Consider the following 11,587-nt stretch of genomic DNA (forward strand, 5'->3'; position numbering starts at 1 on the left):
TCGCAACATCATTTGCTCAACCTGGATCATGGCCTCTTTACCAGCTCCAGTCTAGTCCTTTGGGACGTGATACCTTGATGACCCACAAGCGTATGGGATCGCAACAGTTTTCGAGGGTAGAGTATTCAACCCAAATTTGTTGATTCGCAAAGACGGGAAGCGAAATAATATTCTCAAGTATTACCAGCTAAATGTGTGAGATTCAACCACACCTCAAAGATTAGTGTCTGCACGCAAAGTATCAGTAGCAAAGTAGTATGATAGAAATGGTGCAAGAAACGATCTATTGACGACAGACTATTCCTAACTGTTGTATCAATGGCGCCAGTAGGTTGCACATAGACGAGTAACTATCCTTCCCCGACAACAGTGTCAGAAAAGATCTTGCGACAAGTAAAAGCGAAGTAGCAAGGAACAGCAGTAGCAGCAGCAGCAGAGTAACAACAGTAGCAATAGTAGCAACAAAGTGACAGCAGTAGCAGCAAAGTGGCCCAATCCCTTTTGTAGCAAGGGACAAGCCTAGGCAAAGTAACGTAGCAAGGACCAGTAGTAAAAGACTCGTAGACAGTGGATCAGTGATGGATGAGTATGACGGATGTGATTCATCATGTAACAGCTATAACACGGAGAGATAAGTGACTAGCTCTCGTTCGTCAATCTAATGTAGGCATGTATTCCGTATGTAGTCATACATGCTTAGGGAAAAGAACTTGCATTACATCTATTGTCCATCCCTCCCGTGGCAGCGGGGTCCTAATGGAAACTACGGGATATTAAGGTTCTCCTTTTAATAAAGAACCGGACCAACGCATAAACACGCGATGAATACATGAACTCCTCATACTATGGTCATCTCCGGGAATGGTTCCGGCTATCGTCACTCCAGGGTTGCCGGGTCATAACACATAGTAGGTGACTACAACTTGCAACATAGGATCTAAAACACACATATATTGGCGACAACATAATAGGTTCAGGTCTGAAATCATGGCACTCGGGCCCTAGTGACAAGCATTAAGCATAGCCAAGTAGTAGCAACATCAATCTAGCACATGGTGGATACTCGGAATCAATCCCCGTCAAGAACTAACTCGATTACATGATAGATCTCATCCAACTCATCACCGTCCAACAAGCCTAGGATGAGATTACTCACGAACGATGAAGAGCATCATGGAATTGTCAATGGAGAAAGGTTGATGATGACGATGGCGACGATTTCCCCTCTCCGGAGCCCGAAACGGACTCCAGATCTGCCATCGAGATGAAGAACAGGATGTGGCAACGCCTCCGTATCGCAAAATGCGATGAAACCTTCTCTCTGATTTTTTTTCTGGTGAGACGGAAGATATAGAGCTGAGTTTGGGGGCGATGGTGCCACGTGGGCCCCACAAGCCCTCACGGCGAGGCCTAGGGTGGTGGCCGCGACCTGTGGGCTTGTGGCCCACTGGCACGCCCCCTCCGGTGGATGTTTGCGCATGTATTTTTCTTTTATTCCAGAAAAAATCTCGGTAAATTTTCAGGACATTCCAAGAACTTTTATTTCTGCACAAAAACAACACCATGGCAATTCTGCTAAAAACAGCGTTAGTCCGGGTTAGTTCCATTCGAATCATTGAAATTAGAGTCCAAAACAAGGGCAAAAGAGTTCGGAAAAGTAGATACGATGGAGACGTATCAACTCCCTGACTGCACTCTCTGGAAATAGCTAAACGAATGCTGATGACAACAAACCTTCCCCTGCAACGGCACCAGAAGAATGCTACTAGCACTCCCCGGCAATGAAACTAGAAGAATGTTGTTGATGGCCCACCAGCGCGTGGGATCGTAGCAGTTTTCGAGGGTAGAGTATTCGACCCAAATTTGTTGATACGCTAGACAGGAGGTGAGAGAATACTCTCGAGTATTAGCAGCTGAATGCCTCAGATTCAACCACACCTGAAAGATTAGTATCTACAAGCAAAGTAGTAACAGCAAAGTAGTATGATAACAACGGTGTCAGAAACGATCTGTTGACGGCAGACTATTCCTAACGATTGTATCAATGGCGCCAAGTTGCCTCGTTGACGGAAATTGTCAGTTCTTGTCAATGACCAGCGATCAAGATTGTAGCAGGTAGCAACAGTGTAACGAGCAATAGCAGCGGCAAGGAAAAGCAGTAGTGACAGCAGTAGCAAGTAGCAACAGTAGCAAGCGGCAGTAGTAGCAACAGTAGCAGTAGAGCAAGACAAGTAACAACAACAACAACAGCAACAACAGTAGTAACTAACTCGATTACATGATAGATCTCATCCTACTCATCACCACCCAGCGAGCCTACGAATAGATTACTCACGAACGACGAAGAGCTTCATGGAATTGGAGAGGGAAGAAGGTTGATGATGATGATGGCGACGATTTCCCCTCTCCAGAGCCCAAGACGGACTCCAGATCTTCCCTCCAGATGAAGAACAGGTGGTGGCGGCGGCTCCATATCGCAAACGCGACGAAAACTTCTCTTTTTTATTTTTTCTGGGACGAAAGGGAACTTATAGACCTGAGGTTGGGGGCGGCAGAGCCGTGTGGGCCCCACAAGCCTGCCCACCGCCACCAGGGGGGTGGTGGCGGAGCCAGGGCTTGTGGACCACTGGCCCACCCCCTTAGGTGGAACTTGGCGCAGATATTTTTCATATTTTCCAAAAGTGCACCCCGTAAATTTTAAGGATGTTTGGAGAACTTTGATTTCTGCACAAAAATAACACCAAGGCAATTCTGCTAAAAACAACGTCAGTCTAGGTTAGTTCCATTCAAATCATGCAAATTAGAGTCCAAAACAAGGGCAAAAGAGTTTGGAAAAGTAGATACGATGGAGACGTATCAACTCCCCCAAGCTTAAAACCTTGCTTGTCCTCAAGCAACTCAGTTGACAAACTAAGAGAGAAAGAAAAAAACTTTGACAAACTCTGTTTGATCTTGTTGTTGCAACTATGTCTAACTCATAACCAAAATTTCAGCAAGATCACAAGTTAACCACATAAGCAAGTGACACAAAGGTCTCACGGTAAACTAATATCAATGGCATAATCAGCTAACGAGCAAATAATAATGAGTATCAAATACCAACACTTCAATCAAAACAATCATGAAGCAATGTGAATAGGTGGTATCTCGCTAGCTCTTTCTGAGACTGCAAAACATAAATGCAGAGCACTTTCAAAGATCAAGGGCTGACTAAACATTGTAATTCATAGCAACGAAGATCCAGTCGTAGTCATACTCAATATCAATCAAAAGCAAAGCATAAAAATGACAGAGGTGCTCACTAATTGGTGCTTATATAAGAGGAGGATGACTCGATAGGAAAATAAATAGACATGCCCTTCGCAGAGGGAAGCATTGATTTGCAGAGGTGCGAGAGCTCAAGCTTTGAAAACAGAGATAATAATTTTGGGTGGCATGCTTTCATTGTCAACACAATGACCAAGAGTTCTCAATATCTTCCATGCTACTCATGCTATAGGCGGTTCCCAAACAGAAAAGTAAAGTTTTAACTCCCCCACCACCAATCAATCACACTCCACGGCTAGCCGAATCCTCGGGTACCGTCCATACTAACATCAATCCCGGGGGAGTCTTGTTTTACAATTATGTTTTCAATTTAAGCGTGGAACTGGGCATTCCAATTACCAACCCCTTTCTCGTGAATGACAGTGAATAAACACATGTCGAGGATAACACTCCTAGCATGGAAGATACCAATAGCCCCCTGTCACCACATGAGCGGTTCGGGCATGCAAAACAGATTATTTCTTGAAGGTTTAGAGAATTGCACATGCAAATTTACTTGGAACGGCAGGTAGATACCGCAAATAGGTAGGTATGATGGACTCTCATGGAAAAACTTTTGGGTTTATGGAAGTGGATGCACAAGCAGTATTCCTCTTAGTAAAAGTGAAGGCTAGCAAAAGACTGGGAAGCGACCAACTAGAGAGCGATAACAGTCATCAAGATGCAATGAGTTTGACTAACATTGAATGCAAGCATGAACATGATATAAATCACCATGAACACGAACATCATAGAGGCTATGTTGTTTTTGTTTCAACTACATGCATGAACATGCGCCAAGTCAAGCCACTTGAAACATTCAAAGGAGAATACCATCTTATCATACTACATCAAAGTCATCTCAAAATCTATGTTGGCATTCAAGACAAACCATTATAAACTCTCAGCTAACTAAGCATGGCATTAGAAACTATGATCTCTAAGTTGTCATTGCAAACATGGTTCTCTCACAATAAAGCTAAATCTGGGTTGACAAGCTAGTCATATTTACAAAAACAAAATAGATAGAGTTCATACCAGCTTTTCAGTCTCAGTCACTTCATCATATATCATCATTATTGCCTTTCACTAGCACGATCGAACGATGTGAACAATAATAAGAGTGCTCGTGCATTGGACTAAGCTGAATTCCCCCAAGCTTAGGCTTTTGGCCTAGCTTGGTCTACTCCCATGGTGGGAAATAACCAGCTCCAGGATACTCCGGAGCAGACTGTGGATGCCACTGCTGTGTGAGCTCCTCTGGCTCCCACTGATAAACTGGCGTCTGGTACTCGACTGGCGGCTCGGGCATGGGCGCGTGTGGTTGGGCCAAGCCCCAATATGCATAGATGTCCGAGGGCATAATAGTGTACCTGCCTGCATGAAGATCGAACAAAGAAGGAGCAGGCAAAGTAATAGTCTCTTGAGTACCCTGACTAAATACCAGGTTATAAATCATCCGTCTACTAGCATCTCTATCCAGAAAATCATGGCGAACCATGCTGTCATAATACAAATATTTCTCAGGGAGAAGCATCTCTCCTTCCTCTCCCAGTCTAATAGGCATCTCAAAGTGTCTGGCAAGACAGGTAGCATAGATACCTCCATAGACGACACCCTTGGAACGGTTGATGTTCAACCGTTGGGCCACTATAGCACCTAGGCTGTAAGTCTTATCGTTATAAAGGCCTTCGCGCAAAACCGCAAGGTTTGGAGAACTAAGTGATCCAGCCTCCCCACGACCAATCAAACATTTTCCCACAAATAGTGAGAAGTACCGAAGCACAGGAAAATGTATGCTAGCAATTCTAGCGCGAGACACTCCTCTCTCCTCTCCAACAGCAATTGAACCAATGAAATCCTCCAAGTCCCATGGACGGGGGTCACAGATATCCCCAACATAAGGTAATTTGCATACATTGCAAAAATCCTGTAGCGTCATGCACTGGGGGATATCGTATATCATGAACTCAACCATGCGAGGATTCTTCCTCGGATAAAAGTTGAAGCTTTGAACGAAAATATTGGTGAGGAGGAGGTACTGTGAGCACTTATCTGAAACGAATGCAGTAAGACCTGCGTTCTCCACCAAGTAATAAAAGTCTTCATAAAGTCCGGCGGCGCGCAAAAATTCATCACTTGGCCACTCGCATGCTCGAACTTCTGTGACTCGAGGAACTACGTACTTGGGGCGGTTCTTCTCATCCTCCTTGGAGTTATGGCTTGAAGAGCCTCTCAAGAACCTCCTCATCTTTTCCTTTTTCTAGCTCTGAAAAATTCCGAAATTTTTAGAGACTTCGAAAGAAAAGTGAATAAAGATTAACCCAACTTGTAGCAACTACTCCTACTAGTGTCTAGAGACCGTATCACGCGCTAAAACTACTTGGGACTAGCTAAAATCAACCTTTCAAGCTCAAGAACAAGGTCACCAAGGTAGCAAGGATTCGCGAAGGATAAAGCACTAGAGCAAAAACTAATTGGACCAATGGAGGAGTCACTTACCAAGGAGTAATTTCCCCAAAACGTTTCGGAGAATGGTGCTTTGAGCAAGGAGATCGAAAATCACAACCAAATGAGCAAGAACACGGGTTTGAGCTGCGAAACAATTTTTTATGGAGGTGGAAGAAGAGGCTGGGAGTTGGAATGAGTGGAGGGGGTCCCTGTGGGCCCCACAAGCTTGCACTCCGCCACCAGGGGGGTAGGTGGCGGTGGCAGGGCTTGTGGCACACTGGTCAGGCCCCCTGGCCAGCTCTCAGGCCCAGAAATTTTCAAAAATTCCAGAAAAAATCATACTAAATTTTCAGGACCATCGGAGAACTTTTATTTTCGAGGTATTTTCTCCGGGACGCTAAAACAGAAAATAGGAAAAGCTAAACTAATTCTATCATTTTTATTCTAAGCAACAGAAAATAAAAGCTTAAAACAAAGGTATGTGACTCTTTGATTCATCCGTTTCATGGTCATCGAAAAAAATCCGTCAATGGGGTTGATCAAGTCCTCATGACAAAACCTTCTCGAATCTCAAGAGAGAATGAAGAATTTTCGAATAGCCACTAAGTCACCTCAATGGGGATATGTATCTCCCCAACAAGAAAATCATACTTCATCTTGACACGAGGAATAGGGCATTCAAAGCTTCCAATGAGAATCGATGAAGTCTTTTCGATAGCATTGATGCAATGTACTTGATATCGGTTCTTCGGAAAGTGCACGGTGTGCTCATTACCGTTGACATAGAAAATGACATTGCCTTTGTTGCAATCTATAACAGCCCCTACCGTGTTTAAAAAGGGTCTTCCGAGGATGACAGCCAAGGCATCGTCCTCGGGAATATCCAAGATAACAAAGTCTGTTAAGATAGTTGTGTTAGCAACCACAACAGGCACATCCTCTCAAATGCCGATAGGGAAAGCAGTTGATTTGTCGGCCATTTGCAGAGAAATTTCAGTGGGTGTCAACTTATCCAATTCAAGTCTACGATAAAGAGAGATCGACATAACACTAACACCGGCTCCAAGGTCGCATAAGGCAGTTCTTACGTAGTTTCCTTTAATGGAGCAAGGTATAGTGGGCACTCCGGGATCACCAAGTTTCTTAGGAGTTCCACCTTTAAAAGTGTAGTTGGCAAGCATGGTGGAGATCTCAAGATCTGGTATCTTCCGTTTATTAGTCACGATATCTTTCATGTACTTGGCATACGGAGACATCTTGAGCATATCAATTAACCACATCTGCAGAAAGATGGGTCTTATCATCTCAACGAAGCGCTCAAAATCCTCATCATTCTTTTTCTTGGATGGCTTAGGAGGAAAGGGCATAGGTCTCTGAACCCATGGCTCTCTTTCTTTACCATGCTTCCTAGCAGTGAAGTCATTCTTATCGTATTTCTTAGGTTGTGGGTTATCAGGATTAACCGAAGGTTCAATCTCCACATCCTCATCATTGCTAGGTTGAGCATTATTATGAACATCACTGTCCATATTGTCACCAGGTTCATGTTCATCACCAGATTGTGTTTCTGCATCAGACGCAGAAATATCATTACGTTCTTCAGGTGTGACATTCTTTGGTGAACTGGCGTGCAGGTTTCTATCATCCTTCTTCTTCTCCTTAGGAGGACTAGGTGTATCAGCATTGACTCCTTGAGAATCTTGATCAATTCTCTTAGGATGACCTTCAGGATACAAAGGTTCCTGAGTCATTTTGCCTCCTCTAGTAATGACTTTGACAGAGTTGTCATTTAATTCATTGAGCAAGTCATTCTGAGCTTTAAGTACTTGTTCTACCTGAGTAGTAATCATAGAGGCATGTTTACTCAGAAGCTTCAGATCATTGACATTTCTGTCTACACAAGCACTTAAAAGGCTAAGCATACGAGTAATTTGTTCCAAATGTCTGCTAACATAATCATTGAAACTTTGTTGTTCGGCAACAAAGTTGTCAAATTCATCAAAGCATAGGCTAGCAGGTCTGTCAAAAGGAATATCACTCTCATCAAACCTACGCAGAGAATTCACTTCTACTACCTGTATCGAGTTATCGAGACCATGGATCTCTTTGATAGGTGGTAGATTTTTGACATCTTCAGATCTAATGCCTTTCTCTTGCATAGATTTCTTGGCTTCTTGCATATCTTCGGGACTGAGGAATAGAATACCTCTTTTCTTCGGAGTTGGCTTAGGAGGTGGTTCGGGAATAGTCCAAGCATTATTGTTGATCAAGATGTTATTCAGTAGAGTCTCAGCTTGTTCTACAGTTCGTTCCCTAAAAACACAACCGACACAACTATCTAGGTGGTCTCTAGAGGCATCGGTAAGTACGTTATAGAGGATATCAAGTATCTCGTTCTTCTTAAGAGGGTGATCAGGCAAATCATTCTGTAGCTGGACGAGCCTCCCCCAAGCTTGTGGAAAACTCTCTTCTTGGAGTGGAGCAAAGTTGTATATTTCCTGCAAGGCAACTTGCTTCTTATGGGCAGGGAAATATTTCTCACAGAAGTAATATACCATCTCCTGGGGACTACTCACACATCCAGGAGCAAGAGAGGTGAACCAGGCTTTAGCGTCATCCTTTAGAGAGAAAGGAAACAGCTTAAGGATATAGTAGTGACGGATCTTCTCCTCATTAGTGAAAAGGGTGGCTATATCGTGTAGTTTGGCAAGATGGGCTACGACCATCTCAGACTCATAACCGTGAAAAGGATCAGATTCGACTAGAGAGATTATCTCAGGATCGACAGAGAATTCATAATCCTTATAGGTGATAAAGATAGGTGAAGTGGCAAACTTCGGGTCATATTTCATCCTAGCTTTCAGAGATTTTTCTTTCCACTTGAGAAGTAATTTCTCAGCGTCATAGGCATCCTTACACGCAAGAAAATCCTTAGCTATCTCTCCCACCATAACGTAACCCTTAGGTATATCAGGCAATTCATATCTAGGAGAGCTAGATCTAGCAGGAGCAAAAGCAGGTTCTATCACAATAGTATCGGCAGTATCAGAAGCATCACGAGCATTGGCAGTAACTCTAGCAATATGAGCATCAAGGAATACCCCTAGTGGAACATCAGGCAAAGCAACATCTCTAGCAGTATCAAGCATAGCATCATCAGGCAAAGCAGTATCAAGCATAGCATCTCTAGCAGTATCACGCATAGCATCAGGCATAGTATCATCAGGCATAGTATCAAGCATAGCATGTCTAGCAGTAGCATCATAAGCATCATCAAGCACAGGCGACATATCAAGATTTCTAGCAGGAGGTGATGTCGCAAACTTACTCATAACTGAAGGTGAATCAAGTGCAGAGCTAGATGGCAATTCCATACCTCCCCTCATAGTTGAGGGCAAGATTTTGGTCTTCGGATCCTTCAGATTCTTCATAGTGATCAGCAGATATAAATCCCAAGTGACTCAGAGAATATAGCAATACCTCCCCGACAACGGTGCCAGAAAAATGCTGACCGCACTCTGTGGCAATAGCTAGACGAATGCTGATGACAACAAACCTTCCACTGCAACGGCACCAGAAGAATGCTACTAGCACTCCCCGACAACGAAACTAGAAGAATGTTGTTGATGGCCCACCAGCGCATGGGATCGTAGCAGTTTTCGAGGGTAGAGTATTCGACTCAAATTTGTTGATACGCTAGACAGGAGGTGAGAGAATACTCTCGAGTATTAGAAGCTGAATGCGTCAGATTCAACCACACCTGAAAGATTAGTATCTGCAAGCAAAGTAGTAACAACAAAGTAGTATGATAACAACGGTGTCAGAAACGATTTGTTGACGGCAGACTATTCCTAACGATTGTATCAATGGCGCCAAGTTTCCTCGTTGACGGAAATTGTCAGTTCCTGTCAACGACCAGCGATCAAGATTGTAGCAGGTAGCAGCAGTGTAACGAGCAATAGCAGCGGCAAGGAAAAGCAGTAGTGACAGCAGTAGCAAGTAGCAACAGTAGCAAGCGACAGTAGTAGCAATAGTAGCAGCACAACAAGACAAGTAACAGCAGCAGCAACAGTAGTAACAGCAGCAGAGCAAGTCAAGTAACAGCAGCAGTAGGTCAAACTCGTAGGCAATGGGTCGGTGATTTGTTTGGATGATATTCATCATGCAACAGTTATAACACGGAGAGATATGTGGCTAGCTCCCTTTCGTCAATGTAATGTAGCCATGCATTCCGTGTGTCGTCATACGTGCTTAGGGAAAAGAATTTGCATGACATCTGTTGTCCATCCCTCCCGTGGCAGCGGGGTCCAAAAGGAAACTACGGGATATTAAGGTTCTCATTTTAATAAAGAACCGGACCAACGCATTAGCACTTGGTGAACACATGAACTCCTCAAACTATGGTCATCACCGGGAGTGGTTCCGGTTATTGTCACTCCGGGGTTGCCGAATCATAACACATAGTAGGTAACTACAACTTGCAAGATCTGATCTAAAACACACATATATTGGTGACAACATAATAATTTCAGATCTGAAATCATGGCACTCGGGCCCTATTGACAAGCATTAAGCATGGCAAAGTAGTAGCAACATCAATCTTAGAACATAGTGGATACTAGGGATCAATCCCCATCAAAACTAACTCGATTACATGATAGATCTCATCCTACTCATCACCGCCCAGCGAGCCTACGAATAGATAACTCATGAACGATGAAGAGCTTCATGGAATTGGAGAGGGAAGAAGGTTGATGATGACGATGGCGATGATTTCCCCTCTCCGTAGCCCAAGGCGGACTCCAGATCTGCCCTCCAGATGAAGAACAGGTGGTGGCGGCAGCTCCGTATCGCAAACATGACGAAAACTTATCTTTTTATTTTTCTGGGACGAAAGGGAACTTATAGACCCGAGGTTGGGGGCGGTAGAGCCGTGTGGGCCCCACAAGCCTGCCCACCGCCACCAGGGGGTGGTGGCGGAGCCAGGGCTTGTGGCCCACTGGCCCACCCCCTCAGGTGGAACTTGGCGCACATATTTTCATATTTTCCAAAAGTGCTCACCGTAAATTTTCAGGACGTTTGGAGAACTTTGATTTCTGCACAAAAATAACACCAAGGCAATTCTGCTGAAAACAACGTTAGTCCAGGTTAGTTCCATTCAAATCATGCAAATTAGAGTCCAAAACAAGGGCAAAAGAGTTTGGAAAAGTAGATATAATGGAGACGTATCACTCCCCCAAACTTAAAGCATTGCTTGTCCTCAAGCAACTCAGTTGACAAACTGAGAGAGACAAAAGAAAAACTTTGACGAACTCTGTTTGATCTTGTTGTTGCAACTATGTCTAACTCACAACCAGAATTTCAGCAACATCACAAGCAAACCACATAAGCAAATGACATCTAGGTCTCACGGTAAACTCATATCAATGGCATAATCAACTAGCGAGCAAATAATAATAAGCCTCAAATGTCAACACTTCAATAAAAACAACATGGAGCAGTACGAATAGATGGTATCTCGCTAGCTCTTTCTGAGACCGCAAAACATAAATGCAGAGCACCTTCAAAGACCGAGGGCTAACTAAACATTGTAATTCAAGGCAATGAAGATCCAGTCATAGTCACACTCAACACAGTCAAAAGCAAAGCATAAAAATGACAGAGGTGCTCTCTAATTGGTGCTTTTATAAGAGGAGGATGACTCAACAAGAACATAAATAGACAGGCCCTTCGTAGAGGGAAGCATTGATTTGCAGAGGTGCCAGAGCTCAAGCTTTGAAAACAGAGATAATAATTTTGGGTGGCATGCTTTCATTGTCAACACAGTGAC

The sequence above is a fragment of the Hordeum vulgare genome, chromosome 2H (genome assembly GCF_904849725.1).
Source record: "Hordeum vulgare subsp. vulgare chromosome 2H, MorexV3_pseudomolecules_assembly, whole genome shotgun sequence".
Lineage (NCBI taxonomy): Eukaryota > Viridiplantae > Streptophyta > Magnoliopsida > Poales > Poaceae > Hordeum > Hordeum vulgare.